This window comes from Jaculus jaculus, chromosome 4 (genome assembly GCF_020740685.1).
Source record: "Jaculus jaculus isolate mJacJac1 chromosome 4, mJacJac1.mat.Y.cur, whole genome shotgun sequence".
NCBI classification, from domain to species: Eukaryota; Metazoa; Chordata; class Mammalia; order Rodentia; family Dipodidae; genus Jaculus; species Jaculus jaculus.
Genome location: NC_059105.1, coordinates 104,358,838 through 104,380,962, shown reverse-complemented (window position 1 = coordinate 104,380,962; position 22,125 = coordinate 104,358,838).

The window sequence follows — 22,125 nt, the reverse complement described above, 5'->3', positions numbered from 1 at the left end:
AGAGGCAAGGAATACCATCCAGAGGCATGTGTTTTAGATGATTCCAGATCCTGACAAGTTGACAATAAAGATAGACAATCACAAAGGGTAACAATAGATACTACATTTGAAGACAATTTCTCTGTCAGTAGTGCTTTTACTGCTCTGATGAACATTCCTGATCATGATGCATGCATTCAGACCACTTGCCCATTTCACTAATGTGATTTGACTCTTGTGCTGTGCCTTCAGGTTTGAAGCCATGAGTAGGATTGTCTGGAGAATGTTAGTTGAGGTCTGGTCTTCTCTTTCCTCATGGGAGACAATGAGTAGTCTGTCTACATAAGTGGCTTTTAGGGTGGTGGCCACAAATTCACTGTTTCCTTTGATTTCTCACAATCTCTTGGACACACACACATACATGCCCTATGAATTTAGATTTGAGCTATATTGAAATTAAGAACTATATAGCGGGTTGGAGAGATGTCTCAGCAGTTAAGGTGCTTACCCACAAAACTGAAAGACCCGAGTTCAATTCCTTAGTACCCATGTGAAACCAGATGCACAAATGGTGGATACATCTGGAGTTCATTTTCAGTGGTTAGAGGCTCTGGTGCACCCATTCTCTCTCTGTCTCTGCTTGCAAACAAATAAAATAAATTTTTAAATCTATGTATAAGTGCTATGAGAAGTACTTTGGTAAGCAAATGAACAGAGCAAGGTATACTTTAAGGAAATGTAATTATATGTGGACTTGATTATTGAGGACTTTATGCCATTATATATGTCTTTTACTGAAGTGTCAGCAGAAACTAACACAGATATAAAGGTATAATGTTGAAAATAATTTCTGCATTGATTGAAAAGTTGGACAGAATAAGTTTTCATGTTATTTTAACTAGAAAATTTTGTGATATAGATGCATGCCCTAGCCTACTTCAAGTTTATGTCATAGGAGTGAATTGCCTTTGTAATATGGCATAATTGAGATTTTTTCACTATTCACATTGTACTGACAATAGTATTTTTAAATATTAACTTAGATATAATTGAATAATGCCTAAAACATTTATTTTTTGCTTTAAAGTGATCACTATTTATTACTGAAAAATTCATTTGACATCTAGGTGCTATCCAAACTTAGGCAAGGCATTTGAGTTTTATCAAGTCATCTATAAAATGAAGATAGTCTATCCAATCTATTTGAAATTGGAATGATGAATAATGTGAATGTTTAAAACTGCCATAAAGTACTGAAAATGTTACTTGTAGGATGAAAAATGTATAGGATGAGAATTCCTTTTCTCAATTATCTCACCAAAGTAGGGTATTTTCCTCTTCTAAAACCATTAGGACACACTTAGAATTGCTGCTGTGTACAAGTGAAAGCCAACAAATATCAAAAAGAAATGGATAAATCCATAATCAGAACATAGATATAATAATATGCTATTCAGAAACCAGTGAGCCATGTGTTCCAAATGCAAAAAGGGCTCTGCTTCCTGTCTCAAAGTGGGAATACTCTCACCCACACATGCCCCTGACATTATGCCATCTGTCTTCAAGCTTTCACCAAAGACTGAACCACTGAGGACTCTAAAATTGAAATAAATAAAACTTTTCTGTGTTAAGTTAGCTTATTTCAGATTTTCCTTACAGTAATGAAATACAGACAAATGCACTCATTCCCAGTATAACCACTTACTACATTTATATCCTCTCCTCCTTTTTTTCCAAAGCTGCCTATTTCATATACTCTTCAACCTATCCATATTTTGTTTCAAGGCAGTTTACAATAGGATGACATGCTATTTCTCCAAGCACATCTTATCACATCTAATCTACTTTTTAGCAAAAGATACTTATTTATTTATTTATTTGAGAGCGTCAGACACAGAGAGAAAGACAGATAGAGGGAGAGAGAGAGAATGGGCGCGCCAGGGCTTCCAGCCTCTGCAAACGAACTCCAGACAAATGCGCCCCCTTGTGCATCTGGCTAATGTGGGACCTGGGGAACCAAGCCTGGAACCGGGGTTTTTTTTTTTTAGACTTCACAGGCAAGCGCTTAACCGCTAAGCCATCTCTCCAGCCCACAAAAGATACTTTTAACTTTACCCAAACTGCTTGAGTTCTAATCATTATCGCGTTCACTCTTAAGGAAGTGTATGTTCTTGGCAAGTAGATTGGCAATCACGTATGTGATGGTTGTATAAAATACTCCTGAATGATTAAATTATGGTTGAATACCCAACCCACTAGCAAATACAAGCATAAGTTAGCCTAAATTTTTTTTTTCATTTTCATTGACCTGAAAATGATCAATCTCTACCTTAATATAAAATCTTTTATAAATATGTATTAAATTAAGACTGTCATTTTTTAAAGTTATTCTGTAGGAAGTATGATGATATATGTCTGGACATGGATTTGTAGAAACATTAATATAATGTATTTCTCTTATTTGTAGACTTTATATTCAGGAAGAAGCAACACAGGATGCTTCCTTCTGTATAGAGAACACTCATCATCCCTTAAGGAGACAGCCCCAGACAGAAGATGCCTACAGATAGTTTGAGTGAAAGAACCTGTAAACATTTGACTGTAACTTCCAACCCCCTTCTCCTCAAAAATCAGGTGGTACAAAGTTTCCAGGCTTCTAGTCACCTGGTTCTTACTGGTGACTAGAAACTATCTTGAAGCTGGCTAGGGTACTGCAAGAATCACTTCAGTGCTAACTCAGGTAACTCAAGTGGTAACTCAGGAAACCCCAAGAGTTTTTTAGAAAAACATTTATGTGTGTTACACAATGTCATACTGGAGTTTAGGAGAGAAGAGATAAATTCTAACTAGCAGATTATGAATATATTTATATAATCTATATTTACACATTTATAAAATATAATAGTGCTACTGTAAGCATTTAAAAAAAAACATGTTTTATTTGCAAGACAGAAGAGACACAGAGAGAATGGGCACCTCAGCTCCTCTAGCTACTGCCAATGAACTCCAGATGCATGCATCACTGTGCATCTGGCTTTATGTGGGTACTAGGGCATCAAACTCAGTTTGTTAGGCTTTGCAGGCAAACTCCTTAGCCACTGAAACATCTCTCCAGCCCTACTATGAACATTTTAATAAATAAATAAATATACATATTTTAAATCCCCCAGCTGAAGTGTGTGCATACTTAAATCGATTTGAAATTTTTGTATATATTTTAGTGGTTTCCCATCTTATGAAAAACGTTTAGTTGCAGAGAAGCTGTTCCTCCAAGAACTAGCTATTCATCCTACCAATCCACAGCCACTATCTGACCTCATTCCAGGAGGCAGCTACACCATACACCTCTGTTTTAAACTTCTGTAGACTACATATTGGGCAGCTATAAATACTCTTATAGTGTGTGACTAGGTGACTAAAAGCTTGGAAACTTTGTGCCACCTGATTTTTGAGGAGAAGGAGGTTGGAGGTTATAGTCAAACACGTGGTCAATAACAGAAAACCAGCAGCATAAATAAACTACAGTTTATTTATAAACTTTGGATGCTAAAGTTCAATGAAGTTTCCTGGTTGGTAAACATACTGATGTGCCAAGAGGATTATGTAACTTGATTCCATAAGAGGAGCTTATAGAAGCTCTCATTTGAACCCCTCCCATCTGTATATTCAATGTAGTAAATCTGCAATTATAAGTATGGTGGTTTCTTGAGCTCTGAGACGGCTGTAAACCCCCAAATTTTAGTCAGTTAAAACTATGGCTGTCCTGGGACCCTCTGGCAGTCTTCTATGGATGACTTTGTCTTTATTCTGTGGCATCTATATCAATTTAGGTAATTAGTATTAGGATTTAATTGTAGAGCACCCAGTCTCAGGTCAATTCACATGGCAATAAAATTATCATATTAACTATTCATTGCATCTTTCCTTCTCATATTGTTATTTAATTTCTCTACTTACCCATTTTCCTTATATATTGTGAACTTTGTCAGGGCATGGACATTCTGGTATTTTTTTTAAAAAACAATTTGTTTATATTTTTAAATTTATTTAAGAGCAACAGACAGAGAGAGAGAGGCAGAGAGAGAGAGAGAGAGAGAGAGAGAGAGAGAGAGAGAGGAGACAGAGAGAGAGAATGGGCACTCCAGGGCCTCCAGCCACTGCAAACGAACTCCAGACATGTGCGTCCCCTTGTGCATCTGGCTAATGTGGGTCCTTGGTATGGAGCCTCAAACCAGAGTCCTTAGGCTTTACAGGCTAAGCGCTTGCCTGTGAAGCCTACGGTATTTATTTATGAATACTTAGCACAAAATTGTGAGCCAAGGGCTGTAAAGATGGTTAGTGGTTAAAGCACTTGCCTGGGAAGCCTAAGGACCCATGTTCAACTCTCTAAGTCCTACTAAGCCACATGCACAAGGTGACACAAGCGCACAAGGTTGCACATGCGCACAAGGAGGCACATGTGTCTGGAGTTTAATTGCAGTGGCTGATAGCTCTGCTGTGTCAATTCTCCCTCTCTCTCTATCCTGCTCTCTTGCATAAAAAAAAAAGGCCAGTTTGTTGAGCTTGCCTCAAAAAAAAAAAAAAAAGAAAGAAAGAAAGAAAGAAAGAAAAGAAAAGAAAAAGTGAACCAAGATCAAGATTGCAACTTCACCTAAGCTTATTTGAAGAATACTTCAATGACCCTATCTTTAAAACATATTTATTTATTTATCTATTTATGTGAGAGATAGAGAAAGAGGGGGGGGAGAGAGAGAAAATGGGTGTACCAGGGCCTATAGTCACTGCATTTGCCATCATGTGTCTGGCTTATGTGGATACTGGGGAATCAAATCTGGGTCTTTAGGCTCCACAGGAAAGTAAGCCATGTCTGCAGACCCCATCTCTTGATGATTACATTGCTGACATATCTGCTTAATTTGTCATCTGCCAGCACTCACCAAAAAATAGGCTATTATAAGAACCTAAGTGCTCTCTCAAGTTTGTGGAGGATCTCAAAATTGATGATGCTATAAATTGTGAGCATGGTATTTGTGAGTGATCTGCAGCTTTGATCTTTATGAAACTGTAATACTTAGCAGAAAAGTAAGAACAGTTGCAATACTCTATTCTATATTATATATATAGGTTGTTTACTTCCTATTCAAAGGATCATCCATCCCAGGAGTAAGTGGGCATATCCTTGCTAGGAAAATGTTTTACTCAGTTCACCAGTTGAGCTAGATATCAGGTCCTCCAAAAGTGCTAAGTGAAAACTCTGCCTTCATAACTGAATTAATGTCTTTAAAAACCTAAAGAAATCCTGGTCCTTCCACCATGTGTGTACAACGGCTAGCTATGAACCAGCTCACATCAGACATGAAATGTTTCAATGCTTTGATCCAGATCTCAGATTCAAGAGTTGTGAGGAACAAATTTGTGCTTGTTTCTAATCCACACAGTCTATCGTTTTGTCATAGAAGCCGAAATAGACTCTGATTACTGTATGTAGCATGTTGCTCCAATACAATAGGGCCTGATGTTATGTCTTACAAAGAACATATTACTTCTATGAAATCTCTGCCAAAAGTGCATATCCCAAATGGAATAATGTTGAAAATTTGATAAAGCCAAATGGAAGGACTTTTTAATACACTGTCCATGTAGTCTTCAATATTGTTAATATCAATAAAACAGAGACCAGGAAGTTATTCCAAATTAAGCAAGCATCAACAAATATGCAAATGCAGTCCACGTTTCAGACTTTCACTATATAAAATATGATTAAATTGTAAAATCTATAGATTATAGTACTACAGCAATGCTGATTCCTGGTGCTGATTGTTCATTTCTAGGAAATGCACACAAACCACCTGGACTATAGCAATTGTGCCCTACACTCAAAATTGTTCAGGAAAAAAAGGAAAAATGAAAGATAGAAAAGGAGGCTGAAGCATAAGGATCACAAGTTTGAGGCTGCATAGTGGACTGCCCCTCAAAACAACCACAACAGAAATAGTGAAAATGAGGGGAGAGAGACAGAGAACAAAATGTTAATGTTTGGGAGACTAGAATAAAAGATCTATGGGAATTTGTGCACCATTATTTTTTTCTTGGTGTATGTATGACTCTGTAGTAGGTATGGTGTGTATATGTGGTATATTCACTTGTGTGTGCAGATGCATCTGCCCATGCACACATGTGTAGAGGCCAGAGGAGAATATTGGGTATCATCTATCACTCTCAGCAGTTTTTTTTTTTTTTTTCCTTGAGATAGTGTCTCTCACTGGACCTGGGCCTGCTGTTTTTGGTCAAACTGACTGGCTGACCATCAAGCTGTAGCAATTCCCCATTCTCTTGTCTCCAGGACTGAGGTTACAGGTATGTATGATCACTCCAGCTTTTTACATGTGTTCTGGGCAATCAAGCTAAGGTAGTCTAAGGTCTTCATGCTAGAGTTGCAAGTGCTCTTACCTGCTAAACTCTCTCTCCTTGCTATTATTATAATATCTTAAAGAGAGGCAAAAGAACAAAACCATGCAAATGTTAAGATATGAATGTTTCATGTATTTCTAGTACTCACTTGATGCAAATTAAGTTCATTTAAAGATGAGACCTTACTCTGACTGTAATTCTCACTGCCTCAGAGAAATGAAAAGTACCCCACTGATTCTATAATTCATTCAAAAAGTTTAGCAGGCTCTCCAGGTAACAGGGCTTTAAATAGCCATCATATATGAAGAATACAGAATAACTAAAATCCTAATCTTCTACTCAAAGAACAAATGATTGCCCTTATGCATGTTCAAGCTACATGTGCCCTGTTTCCCATAATATCCTCACACGAGACTCCTTGTTTCTATGCAATATCCCTTCTCCTTCTGTAAAGGCTTAAAATGAATATTTCTTTTTTCGGCAATCTGAGGTTTTCCTCCTCTTCCTTCTCCTTTTCTCCTTCTCTTCTTCCTCCTCCATTTCTTCTGCTCTGCTTCCACTTCTGCTTTTTCAGACCTTGCAATTTCTGTTCGTTAGTGTTGATAAATCTTGTAACTTCAAGGAAAAATCCAGCTCAATGTCCTCTTGAATCTAACCTTAAATCATCCTGTTGGTATGCTTCTGTGCATGTCTATGTCCTCATCTTTTTTATTTTTTGTCCTCATCTTTCATAATGACACCAGTCACAGGGCCTTAGGTCCTGGAATAATAGCCTAATTTTAACTTAATCACCTATTCAAAGGTTCTATCTCCACATACAGTCACACTGAGAAGTCCCAGGGTTAGTAGCGCAATATACAAATTTGGGGGGAGCATATTTATCCTATGACAATGTCTGTGGCGGTTTGATTCAGGTGTTCCCCATAAACTTAGTTGTTTTGAGCACTAGGTTCCCAGCTGATGGCAATTTGGGAATTAAAGCCTCCTGGAGGCAGTGTATTGTTGGGGGTGGGGCTATGGGTGTTATAGCCAGCTTTCTCTTGCCAGTGTTTGGCACACTCTCCTGTTGCTGCCATCTGATGTTGGCCAGAAGGTGATGTCCACCCTTTGCCCATGCCATCATTTCCCCCTACTATCATGGAGCCTGTAAGCCAAAATAAACCCTTTTCCCCATAAGCTGGTTTGGTTGGGTGTTTTCTGCCAGCAATGTGAACCTAACTGCAACAATGACCACATTCCATTTTAGGTCCATTAATCAGGATATATGGCATCATTAACTGTGTGCAGCTGAAGTTGAGGAGCACTCCCTGGAGGAAAACCAGACACAGAGGGATGCTGAAGAAGGGCAGGCTCCACCTTGCACACCTATCTACCCATGGCAGTCAGTGAAGCTGGAATCAAAGGGCCCACAGCAGGCCCCTCTTTGAATTCCATTGTTTATCTCCTGTCAGTTTGAAGTTCTACCTTTAAGGTGCTTAGTGAATCTTAACTCTTTATCTTAGAATAGCCAGAGCAAATACCTGAGACCACAGGGGATAAAATGCAAATGAGCCTCAGCTAAAGTAATGATGTCACTGAAAAGTAGCAAGGCAAGCTAACAAGTGCAGAAAAGTAATGCCAGAGGGAGATGAGGAAGCTGGCACTTTATGAACAACCTTTTCTACCACTGGGCACTATTCCTGTCTCTAAACCTTGGAGGGGATATACTAATGCCCAGATGGGTCCCCATCCTGTGGTGGAGGCAAGGTGAGGCTCTCAGCACAATCTTGGAAGAACCTGCCTTCCAGATGAGACCATCATCAATTGCATAAAATGCTCTGTATTTGTACTGTATGTTGAAATGGTTGACCTGGAATTTTCTGTTCCTCACAGCCAAAAGCACATTACTCATTGGCAAGGCTCAACTTTGGCTGTAAACTGGCTCCACTTAGGTAACTTAAAAGGTAATAACAGGGCAGGAGAGATGGTTCAGCCTAATGATGTGAGCTTAGTTCCCCAGTACCCAAGTAAAGCCAGGTGCACAAAGTGGTGCATGCATCTGGAATTCATTTGCAGTGGCTAGAGGTCCTGATGTACCTACTCTCTATCTTTCTCTATATCTCTGTTTTAGCAAATAAATGCATAAAATATTTTTTAAAGCAGTAACAAGAGATGTCCGGTTAAGATGGCATCTGCCTAACCATGCTTCACCTCGCTGGGCAGTAATAGGCAAGGTCTGTGGGTGTTTGGGGGACAGAAGGTCCTAACAGACTTCCAGCAGGAGGTTGCGAAGGGTTACAGTAGGGAATCCACTGATTTCCATGCTCCTGGGTAGTTCATCAGTCACTCAAACCCCAAGTAGCTTTCCCAGCCCCCCAAAGCCCCTCCTCAGCAGACCAGGTTGGCTCCTGCACTATGTACAAGCTCCATGGATCTGGGCCAGGTGGCCCTCACCTTTCCCCCCACCAACTGGCTGTCATTCCTCTCTCCCTCCCATGGCTTTCTTCCTTTTGCCCACCACCAGGACCACTGCCTGCCCCCCACCAGCCCAGGAATGCCACCAGATCAGGGTCCATGCTATTGGGTCAGCACCATTGGGTCCACATCACAAGGTCTGAGTCAAATGGTCCACATCAAAGGGTCCACTTCACAGGGTCTGCACCATCAGGTCCACCTTACAAGGTTTGGACCACTGGGTGTGCATCAAAGAGTCCTCCTTTCAGGGTCCAAGATTTCGGGTACAAATCACAGGGTTCATGAGACAGGGTCCTTACTATTGGGTTCACATCACCTGGTCTACATCAGGCTGGACTGTCCCATTCCCAAGGCAGTCCAACCCCCTGGCTCCACCACCTGCCAAAGGTTTAGCCCCATCCTACCCACCTCAACCCAGCCACCTGCCTCTAAGACTGCTTGCTGTCCAGGCTCCTCCCTCACCACCAGGTCTTCAGGTCCCCACAAAGGCCTTTGGGCCTCCTACCGCCTGAGTAGACAGCCCTTGCGGTCAAAAGCCTAACCTAGTCAAACATAAAAGAGAATAATCACTGAGACACTTCAAGGATAAACTACAGCTTCATCCTGAATTAAATAAGATTTGTACACGGTGATGGACAGGCCACAGTACAAAAGGAATAAAATGAAGCATCAAATGGAAGTAACCCCAACAAAGTAGCCCAGTACCAGAATGGAAGTCTCTAATTAAAATGGAAGAGACAACAGGATCAGAACCCCAAAATGAAGACACAAATATGTGATCCTAGCCAAGCAGTTGGCAGAACTTGCAGAAAATCAACAAAAGACTGACAAGCATACTGTCTTCCCTATGTTGGACCTAATAGAAAAAAAAAGACAGTTAAGTGAGCTGAAGGGGACCAAAAAATAAAGAGGACCTCAGTAATCAGCTGATTAAACTCAACAAAGACATAAATAAATGCAAGGATGAATTTCAAGAAGCATTAAGAAAATCAGACAATGACCTGAAAAGGGAACCCAACAGAGGAATGGATACTATACAGAAAAAGGCAATACAAACCAAATCGAACAAGTTCAAGCATCTCTAGAAGCCCTTAAGAACAGAGTCGTTCATGTGGAGGACAGAATCTCAGAACTGGATGACAAGACAGAAGAAATAGTTTGTGAGTCCAAAAACTTGAACAAGTTCAAAAAATTTTGTGAACAGAATATGAGGAAACTGTGGGATACCCTTAAATGTTCTAACATTCAGATCATGGGTATACCAGAAGAGAAAGAAATTCAGACCAAAGGCATGGAGAACTTATACAACAATATTATTGAAGCAAACTTTCCCACCCTCTCAAAATAGAGTCCCATCAAGATACAAGATGCTGGGTTGGAGAGATGGCTAAGTGGTTAAGGCACATGCCTGTGAAGCCTAAGGACCCAGGATTGATTTTCCAGGTCCCATATAAGCCAGATGCACATAGTGGTGCATGTGTCTGGACTTGTTTGCAGTGGCTAAGAGACCCTGATGCACCCATTTTCAGTCCCTCTCTCTAATAAATAAATAAAAATAAATATTAGCTGGGCATGGTGGTGCATGCCTTTAATCCCAGCACTCAGGAGGCAGAGGTAAGAGGATCATTCAGATCATCCCAAGCTACTGTACCCAGCAAAAGTATCCCTCATAAAAGATGGAGGAAGAAAAGAAATTTCCATGATAAAAGTCAGCTAAACAACTATATGAACACAAGCCAAACATACAGAGAGTCAAGCAACCAACCTCAAGAGCTTGTAAGAAGAAGACTACAACAACCAAGCCCAGAGAAGGCTCAAAAAACTACAAAGTCCAAGAAAACACCAAAATCCATCAAGCACCACAATATTGTAGGGATTAAATCAAACCTCAAAGTTATTACTCAAAACTATAATGGCCTTAATTTACTCTTCAAGAGACACAAATTAACAGTGTCTATCAGAAAAATGGACCCCTCAATCTGCTGTACTCAAGAAACCCACCTCACTATTAAAGACAGGCACCTCCTCAGGGTGAAAGAGTAGAAAATGATATTCCAAGCAAATGGAAATAAGAAACAAGTAGGTTTTGCTGTACTAATGTTGGATAAGACAAACTTCATTTGAAAAATAACCAGAAAAGTCCAAGAAGGGCATTTCTTATTCATCAAGGAAATGATCCAACAAGAGGATATCACAATCATCAGTCTTTATGCGCCAAACACAGGTGCACTACAATTCATAAAACAAAACCTACTTGACAACAAAACATAAATAAACACCAACATCATCATAGGTAGGGACTTCAACACTCAACTATCAGCAATAGATAGATCATGCAAACAGAAAATCAACAGGGAAATAAGAGAGCTCAACAACACCATAGATCAACTAGACTTAATGGACAGCTACAGAACATTCTACCAAAAATCTATAGAATGCACATTCTTCTCAGCAGCCCATGGAACCTTTTATAAAATAGAATATATACTGGATCACAAAGCCTGCCTCCATATATTTAGGAAGATCAACATAATTTCCTATATGATATTAGACCACAATGCTCTAAAGTTAGAAATTAACAAGAGATGCTCCAGGAACTCCATCAGCCCCAGATACTTAACAACACACGTTTAAACAATAAATGGGTAGTGGATGAAATAAAAAAATGAAATTGCAAAACTTTTAGATTTTATATGACAATGAGAACACATTGTACCCAAACTTATGGGACACAATGAAGGCAGTAGTCAGGGGAAAATTCAAATGCCTTCATAACAAAGACAGAAACATCCCAAACCAATAACCTAACCATCCACGTAAAATCATTAGAAAAACAAAAAGAATCCAACCGAAAAGCTCCAGAGAAAAAGAAATAATCATTATCAGAGCAGAAATTAATTAAACTGGAAGTTGGGTGTGGTGGTGCATGCCTTTAATTGCAGCACTTTGGAGGCAGAGGTAGGAGGATTGCCATGAGTTCAAGGCCACCCTGAGAATACATAGTGACTTCCAGGTCAGCCTGGGCTAGAGTGAAACCCTTCCTCAAAAAAAAAAAATTAATTAATTAATTAATTGAAAACTAAGAAAACAATTAAGAAAATTGATGGAACAAAGAGCTGGTTCTTTGAAAAAGTAAACAAAATTGATAAACCCTTGGTCAATTTGATCATGTGAAAAAAAAGGAGATGCTTCAAATTAACAAAATTAGAAATGAAAAAAGAGAGATCACATCACACATAAGTGAAATTGGAAGAATCATCAGAATTTACTTCCAAAACCTTTGGTCCACAAAATTGGATAATCTGGAGGAAATGGATAAATTCCACCTATAAAAACTAAATTTACCACATATTAATAATAAACAAACCTATCACACCCACTGAGATTGGAAAGTTAATCATAAACCTCCCCAAAAAGAAGAGTCCAGGGCTGGAGGTATGGCTTAGCAATTAAATTGCTTGCCTGCAAAGCCAAAGGACCCAATTTTAACTCTCCAGGACCCACCTTAGCCAGGCGAGCAAGAGATTGCACATGTCTGGAGTTCATTTGTAGTGGCTGTATACCCTGGTGTGCCCATTCTTTGTCCATCTTTCTCTGTCAAATAAATAATAAAAATAATATTTTTAGAAAAAGAAGAGTCCAGTACCAGATGGCTTCTCAGCCAAATTCTGTCAAACCTTCATGGAACAGCTAGAACCAGTTTTTTTTTTTTTTTTTTTTTTTTTTTGAGGTAGGGTCTCACTCTGTAACAGGCTGACCTGGAGTTCACTATGTAGTCTCAAGGTAGCCTTGAACTCAAAGTGATCCTCCTATCTCTGCCTCCTGAGTGCTGGGATTAAAGGCATGTGCCATCATGCCTGGTTTGGAAACAATTTTTCTCAAACTGTTCCACATAATCAGAGAATAAGAAAAATTCCCCAGCTGCATTTATGGAGCAAGTATCACCCTAATACCAAAAGTAGACAGAGATCCAATAAGAAAACTATATGCCTATATCCCTGGTGAATTGAGAGGCAAAGATCCTGAACAAAATCCTCACAAACAAAATTCAACAACACATCAAAAGCATTATCCACCTTGATCAAGTAGGCTTTATCCCAGGAACGCAATATTGGTTCAATATATGAAAATCTGTCGATGTAATACATCAATAAGCTTAATCACAAAAACCACATGATCATTTCAATAGATGCAGGAAAGGCCTTTGACAAAATACAACATCATTTCATGATCAAAATTTTGGAGAGAATAGGCATGGATGGTTTATACCTCAACATAATAAAGGCTATATATATAGCACCTAAAGTCCAAATAATACTTAATGGGGGAAAGACTCAAGGAATTCCCATTGAGATCAGGAACAAGACCCGGGTGCCTCTTATCACCTCTGTTCTTCATCATAGTACTAGAAGTCATAGCCAAAGCAATAAGACAGGAGAAAGAATTAAAACAGATACAACAAAAGAAAAAAAAAAGGAAAGAAAAACAGTTAAGTTAGCCCTATTTACAGATGGCATGATTCTATACATAAGTGATCTGAGAGCCTCCATCTCAAAACTCTTAAAGGTGATTAATTCCTTCAGCAAAGTAGCAGGATACAAAATCGATGCATACAAACCAGTAGCCTTTCTATATGCACAGGACAATGATTCAGAGAAAGAAATTAGCGACATTGTCCCATTTTCATTAGCAACAATAAATACATAAATAAAATACCTTGGAATAACACTAACCAAAGATGCAAAAAGATTATATAATGAAAACATAAAAATACTCAAGGAAAAAGTTTAGGAGGACTTGAGAAGATGGAAAGACCTCTCATGCTCCTGGATAGGCAGAATTAACATTGTGGAAATGGCAATCCTACCAAAAGCAAAAGATAGATTTAATGCAATACCAATAAAAATCCCAGCATTATTCTTCACAGAGATAGAAAACAATGATCTCAAAATTCATATAGAATGGCAGCAGGTCTCGTATATCCAAACACATCCTCAGCAAAAGAAACATCTCTGGAAGTATCACCATACCTGATCTAAGGCTATATTACAAAGCCTTAGTAATAAAAATAACATGGTACTGGCATAAAAATGAATATAGATCAATGCAACAGAATAGAGGTTTCAGACTTTAAGTCAGCTACTTCATCTTCAACAAAGACCCTAATAATGTAGACTGGAGAAAAGACAGCATCTTCAACAAATGGTGCTGGACAAACTGGATAACTATATGCAGAAAAATGAAACTAGACCCACACATCTCGCTATGCACAAAAGCTAAGTCCAAATGGAACAAAGACTTCAATATAAGACCAGTAACTCTGGAGTACTGGAAGAAAAATTAGGAGGAACTTTCCATGATATAAGAATGGGAAAAGACTTCCTGAACAAAACCTCATTAGCTCAAGAACTTAAACAATCACTTAACCATTGGAATCTCATGAAGCAAAAAAATTTTTTCACAGACAACCATACCATAAGTAGAATATACTATCCACAGAATGGAAAAAAAAATCCTTGCTGCTATACAACCGATAGAGGCCTAATTTCTAGAAGCTGCAAAGAACTAAAAACTGTAAACAATAAAAATAAAAAATCAAACAATCCACTTACAGTTTGGGGCAGAGAACTGAATAGGGAGTTCTCAGAAGAAGAAATACAAATGACAAACACACACTTAAGAAAATGATCAACATCCCTAACCATTAAAGAAGTGCAATTTAAAACAAGTATGAGATTCCTCCTAACCCAAGTAAGGATAGCAAACATTAAAAAAATCAAATGAAAACAAATGTTGGCAAGGATGTGGAGAAATAGGAACACTTACTGTTGGTTGGAATGTAAGCTGGTACAACCACTATTGAAAGCAATATGGAGCCTCCTAGAAAGGTTGGCTATAGAGTTACAAACAGACCCTGTTACTCCCTTACTGGGCATTTACCCTAAAAACTGTATGACTCAGTTCAGAGATATTTGCTCAACCATGTTTATACCTGCTCAATCCATAATAGCTAAGAACCAAAATCAATCCAGAAGCCCCTTATTGGATGAATGGATAACCAAGATGTGGTATATCTACATGATGGAATTCTACTCAGCATTAAGAAAAAATGACACAATTAAATTTGTAGAAAAATGGTCAAACTTGGAACAGATCATATTCAGTGAATTCATCCAATCACAGAAAGACAATCATTGCATGGACTCATTCATATGTGGCTGCTAACCTGGATCAACCTGTAATGCTGACATTCCTAATAGGCATCTTAAGGACTGGACACTAGGGAGTGTAGGGCTGGAGGGAAGGGTAAGGGTGGGGGAACACAAAACTGAACCCAACAGTGGAACTGATACCATAAAATTCTATACCCTAGAAGACAGACTAAACGGCTGATTCCTCATCAGTACCTCACCTTAGAGGGAACACCAAATTGAAGGGCACTGGAGAGGGTGAGATGAAGCCTAACCTTTTAGTCATTGATCTGTAATATTTAATCTCTCCAGAATGCAATGTTCTAATCTGTCTGCAGAACCTTTAACACAGATGTTGTTTTCTCAGGGAATTTCAGCTTATACTTCATTCTACATCTTGAGATTGCCATTTAACTGATGTTTTGTGAAAGAAAGTGCAATATTATGATATAATAAGACATACATAATTGGTCTACAACCTCAGTTACTAGCATAAATCTCCTATAATCCTGAGTGACAGAGCAGAAATATCTGTATTAATTATAAGCCGCTTTCAAGCTGTGACAGTTAAAATTCTATTGTCATTTTGATCAGATGAGAAATCAAGTAAGAGGCAGGGCATATGGACAGATCTGTGACTTTTCCAGGAAGGGTTAACTGAAAGAGGAAGTCCTGACACCAGAGTGAACAGCCCCTTCTGATGGCAGGCAGTCTATATGTAAAGAGGTTCTGAGAAGTGTAGTGCCTTTTGTCTGGCTGCTTTTGCTTCTTGCTGGTGTCTCTACCCTGTTGCTTCCATTATTTATAGACACCAGAATCCAGGTTCTTTAGTCTTCCCTCATGGACTGTAGACCAGCAGATCTCTAGGAACCTTCTAGTCTTTCAGCTCCAGATTGGGACAGCTGAGGTATTCAGTTTTGGGGCTGAAAAGCTACTGGGTTCTCAGACTCTCCATCCTACAGACAGCCATTGTTGGATTACCCAGCCTGTATCCTATAAGCTAATATAATAAATTCACTTTATAACATATATTTATTCCATCAGTTCTATTCCTCTTGACAACCCTGACTAACACACAAGCATACATGTAATGTAGAATAAAAGCAAGGTAGGTTTGTTTTGCAAATAGTCAACTAGGAACACAAGTCCAAAAGAACATAGGTACTGCCCTGCCTGGCAAGTCTAAAACTCTAGTATGATTCAAGATGGTGAAGCACACCAGCTTCCTGATTCTTCCTCAACTTTGCCCCAGTTTATATTCCCTGTGGGCAGGTCCTTTCTGAGTCTGACCTTCTTTCTGGGACCACTAGCCTATCAATATCCTTCATACACATTTGAACTTGGCAATAAGGCTCATCCCAATTGGATGCTTAATTTATTAAAAGAGCTGATCTAAATTGCTACATAGATTTCCATGACTCCCTCTTCCTGATTCCAGCCTGACTGGGAGGGGTAAACTCCCTTTGGCTTGGGAGCTTTTCTTCTATCTTATTCTTACTGTCTTAAAAAATAAATCTTTCATGATTTACTCTTTTCCATATCTGCATTTTTCAAGTCTTTGCTAACAAAGTAATTCAAGAGCTTTAAAGTCACTGACTTGGTGGCTTGTGTTATGTTCTTCGGGATCAACTGGCTTTGGAAATTCTATGCCTACCCAGTGCCCAGAACTCTTTCCTTCACAAAACTTGCATTTAGGTTCATGAAGTGAGCCCTAGAAGAAGGTCCTGGTAATGATGTTATGGGAATTCAGAGAGTGCCTTTGAGAACAATGAAACCTTTCTTGGCTATTGGTCATGATCACACAAAATTCCACTGAGTCTGTGGCCTCCAGGTTCTTTTGAATTTGAATAGTAAAATCCATAGACCACATAGGGTGAGATTGAGAAAGATGTTCTTACAGAGTTTATGAGAAGGCAAGAAGGTAGAGCTCCCGTATAGCAGAAGAGGTCCTGAGCAGATAATCTGTCTGGCAACTCTGATGTGGGCTATAGGAAGGGGAACTCCTTTAGAGAAAAAGAGGTAAGACCTGATCCTTCTGACATTTCTGGCCCGCAGCAAGCTGGTGGCTACAAATACTCCTTTAGGGGAAAAGAAGGAAAAACCTGATTCCTCATTAAAGACTCAAGGACATTTCCTGCTTTTATACAGGAAGTGGGGGTATAATCTTTGCTTTGGGGACCCCATTACTCTCAACTGCCTAGTTATTTTCTATCTTCTATTCCTCATCAACTGGAAAAAAAAAACAACAAAAAAAAAACCCAATAATATGAAGATAGGGCTGGAACTTCCATCCCCAGGCCCTGGACTTTAGAGGAGAGAGACTGAATTAATTGTCAGCAGCCACTGATTCATTCAGTTCTTACCACAGAATTGTAATCAATCTCTATTGGGCCTGACTTTCCATGAACCTGAATTAGTGGCTTTGCGTGTGCTGTGTTCACTGAGGCCTCTCCACTGGATGCTTATGTAGGCTTGACTCCCTGACTTTCAGACTCCTAACAGCTGGAACATCTATTTATGTGGTAGTGTGGGTACTACAAGCCCTGGGGAGGAGAGGAACACACGTACAGGAATCACAGAGATAGGCAAAACCAAGGTCATTGAGCACAACTCTTGGGAAAAGAGCCCTGGTCTGCCAGTAGGCAGAATATAGAAGAATATAAGGCCTTAGCTAAGGCAAAGCCATTGCTATTTGCAAAGATGTTGCCTCATATTGTTGCTGGTGCCAGACCTCCTGTGGAGCCCTTGACACTGCATTTTCTTAGGCCAACTTGCCTCTGAGGAGCAGCACAGAAGAAATACTCTCTTCTTAATTATCTCTGCTCTATTTCCATTAATATCCATGTAAAGATTAGTAGGGTTCACTTCAAAATCCCCATGCCTCTATGAGAAAGGGTTATTCTGTGTGAACTAAAGGACCACAGCCAAATTATGTTAGGCTATCTTAGCCCCATTGAAGGCCAATCAGCATCCACCTTTTGTCTGACCTAACATCCTTGTGACTATCAGGTGATCAGGTGAAACCTTTTTGCAATGTAATAATAGAACACCAACCCAAAAGCTGAAAATGGTACCAGATAGCATCTAAAGCCTATGGCAGAGATTTCTTGCACTCTGCTATAACCTTCCTACCTGATGTTTCCACCAATGTATTTGCAAAGTGCCTTGGCTTATGACTTTCTTTTGTTCTGTAACAATAAAAACATCAGAAATTGCTCTACTAGAATGTGGAATTTTGGATAATCTGAATCTGTTCCAGGGCCATAGTCTCTGTTATTTGGCTTCATAATAAACTATCTACTATTGCTTTTAAGATAAGAGCTGTGTGTTTTGCATTGACACCTGCCTTTTGGATGGTTGGATTAAGGAAGAGAGCTTACATCATGCAGTACTTCAGAAAGTATTAAATAAGATCTTAAATAAAGAACTGAGGGCATCACAATAAAATAATTCCAAGTGCCACTCTCAACAAGCCTACAACTTCTTAGGTTATGAGAGCTGAGGCATACAGGATGGGATTACAGGGGCTTGGTAAGGTTAAGTTTTAGGACATGGCCATGTAGGAGGAACAGGTGCTGGGAGCATGTACTGGACCATACTGTAACAGAAACCTGACCCTACAGGAAGGACAGCTGTTAAGGCATTTGGCAGACAAGATAGCTGAGGAACAATGGCCGAGAAAGTCAGGGGTTAGTTGGAACATACAAACACTGACTCACACATCTCCTGTTCCATTAACTAGCTGTTAGAATTTATGACACTGTCTGGCTACTTCTTCCTCATGTCCAACTATGCAACTGTGACATGAGTCAAGAGCTAAGATCTGACACAGTACTGTTGTAGCTAGACAGGCATTAGCAGACTTGAATGCCATTGGGGATGGATCTCATCCTATGTTCCCCTGGTAACATTAAGAAGGGAAGCATTAAAATTGCCCCTCCAAAGTATTTAAAATGCTACATGAAAGAGAGAAAGTAGAGGTATCAGAGTTTTTGTTCAGACCTATTAAGGGGAAAGCTGTTCCCTCCTGATCAGATGCACAAAGACCTCTTGCCCTGAGTGGAGACATGACATTCTAAGTTACTCAAAACAAAATGGATGGATCTGGAAAGGATTATACTAAGTGAGGTAACCCAGGCCCAGAAAGCCAAACATCATATGTTTCTTTCTTTCCTTCCTTCCTTCCTTCCTTCCTTCCTTCCTTCCTTCCTTCCTTCCTTCCTTCCCTCCTTCCTTCCTTCTTCTTTCTTTCTTTCTTTCTTTCTTTCTTTCTTTGAGAGCGACAGACACAGAGAGAAAGACAGATAGAGGGAGAGAGAGAGAATGGGCGCGCCAGGGCTTCCAGCCTCTGCAAACAAACTCCAGACGCGTGCGCCCCCTTGTGCATCTGGCTAACGTGGGACCTGGGGAACCGAGCCTCGAACCGGGGTCCTTAGGCTTCACAGGCAAGCGCTTAACCGCTAAGCCATCTCTCCAGCCCCATATGTTCTTTCTTATATGTGGATCCTAGCTACAAATGATTGGACTTCTGTGTGAGTAGGAAGAAAACTCAGCAGCAGAGGCCAGTTATCTAGAAAGGAGATATAAAGGGAATAGAAAGAGAGGGAGGGGAGCCTTAATAGGATGGCATTGTATATATGTAAGTAGAAGAACCGATTAATGGGGTGAAAAGGCCTAAGTGAGGTCAGGGGAAGAGATTGAGTAAAGGAAAGGTAGAGAGGGGGCTAATCAAATTCTAAGAGGATATAAATAAATCATATGGAAACCTACTTTTTTGAACAATGGAACACTCAGGAGCTATAGATTGTTACTAGAAAAAATTTAGTACCAGGGATGGGATACCTTCCAGTGATTTGTTGGTCAGGGAGGTCCCTGATGCCCCCACACCATTACAGGCCAAAGCCTTTGGTTTCCCACCAGGAATAGATGGTAAGACCCTATTGCTGAAGATTCCACATACTTGGGCTACAAGGTCACTGAGAAATCCTGCTGAAACTGAGCTTAAAACCTTCTCCATATAGACCAGCTGACAGAAAGCTGGAAAAAGCCATTTTGCATGGGAGAGAAGATACTCAACTGGACACTGCAAGCCTTATATTTAGCCAGCCAGGCCAAATGAGCCAATGGGTGCAAGTGACACATCCTCTAACTTGGCTGGAGGCCCGCCCCATGGGAGGACATACATCCCTGAAACTGAAAACCTACAACAGGGGTGCTCATGAGCCCTAGGGGTGTAACATCCTGCTGCTGTCTGGCTAAATGTGTATATTATACTTATCAAACTGCCTAGGAAGCACTTCTCTTAATGTTCATGCCCATATATTAATGTACCCTCACTTGTTCCTTAGAGAACTCTCTCTTTACAGATGGCAGTGACCTTGGGATGACTCAGAAGTCACGATGGCACTGAGAAGAAGTGACAGAGGAGTGCTCAGCACTGCAATATCTCTATCACACCTTCCAAGGTTCAGGGTCCATTGTGGAAGAGGTGGCAAAAAGAATGTAAGAGCCAAAAGAAGGATAGGATATGCTCCTCCAGACACAACTGGCCTGGATATCCATGACTTCATAGGGCCTGACACTACCTATACATAGACCATTATAATAAGAGGAAAACATGATGACATCAAAATAAAAGAAAGACTGATTGGGAGGGGGAGGGGATATGACAGAGAGCAGAGTTCCAAAGGGGAAAGTGGTGGGGGAGGGAATTACCATGGGATATTGTTTACAATCATGGAAGATGTCAATAAAAAAAGAAGGAAAAAAAAATAAGATAATGGTCCTTTCCTTAAAAGTAAATCCAAACAGAAAAAGAAGAACTGGAAGGGGAATGAAGGAAGAGCAAAAGGACACATGTGACATGTAAACAGAATGGGGAAGATGCTAGGAGGAGAAGTTGAGAAGAAGATAGAGAAATTGGTAGGTTATAGGAGTGGAGAACAGAAATTAAACAAAACAAATTGTATTTGAAAATGCCAGAATGAATAATGCCTAAATCTCTGTATGCCAACTAAAAATATAAATGAATAAATAAATAAATAAAAACAGTAACAGAAAAGTTAATCCATTGGTCCTGTCAATCATATGGCCAGGAGATCACCCCTATCTACCTCTTACCTAAAAGACATGCTAAGGAGGTGAGAAGAATAGTTATCCCTAAATGAGATAACACACAAATACCTTCCAGAGGTCCTTCCCGCAGAGAAGAAGCTTATAGATCCCATTGCTAAGCCTGTAGTGTGAATGCTTTCTTGGGGAGAAGCTGATTAGCACTTGCTCTCCACAGGTAGGGTACCTATGAATAACTAAGGGTCAATTCCACCAAAGTTCAACCAAGCAAAAACAATGAGTTTATTAGGTTCCTTTATAGAGTGTGGGCAAGAGGTTATTAACATGGAGACCTCAAAGCAGCCATAATATCCAAAGGTCTAGTCTCAACACAGATGGCAACTATAGCAACATAGATGGAACTCCTTAATCTTGATCTTCTACCTCCTGCATACTCTGTCTCCCACTGAAACCATGTGACCTCATGTATCATTACACACAGCTGGCACAGGAAGCATACAGGGCCACTTATGCTAATGATTTTATTTTTGGCTGGGGAGATGGTTCAGTGGTTAAAGTCATTTCCTGAAAAGCCTGATGGCCCATGTTTGATTTCCCAGTACCCATGTAAAGCCATATATACAAGGTGGGTCATGTGTCTGGAGTATTCCCATCAAGTTATATTCATATTCCCTCTCTCCTACCTAATTCCACTGAAGGCCTCCTTAGTGGTTTTACTGGTATTCACTATGGGGTCATTGTTGTCAGGAATGCACCAGTCATTCTTTACAGAAGGACCAATGCCTCCAATGCTCTCTTTTGCCCTCCTACTCCTGGAAACTCAGGTGGGCAGGCCAGAGAGTTGATATTGGTCCTTTAAGTGCTGATTCTTTTTTCTATAATAGGAATCTCATTTGAGTTTTTTCTCTTTCACCATTGTTTTACTTACATAGCTGCCATGCATATACACATGTGGGACTACAAATTCTAATAGGCAGTTAGTGGATCCAGTGCATTCTATTAAGTTACTAATCCAGTT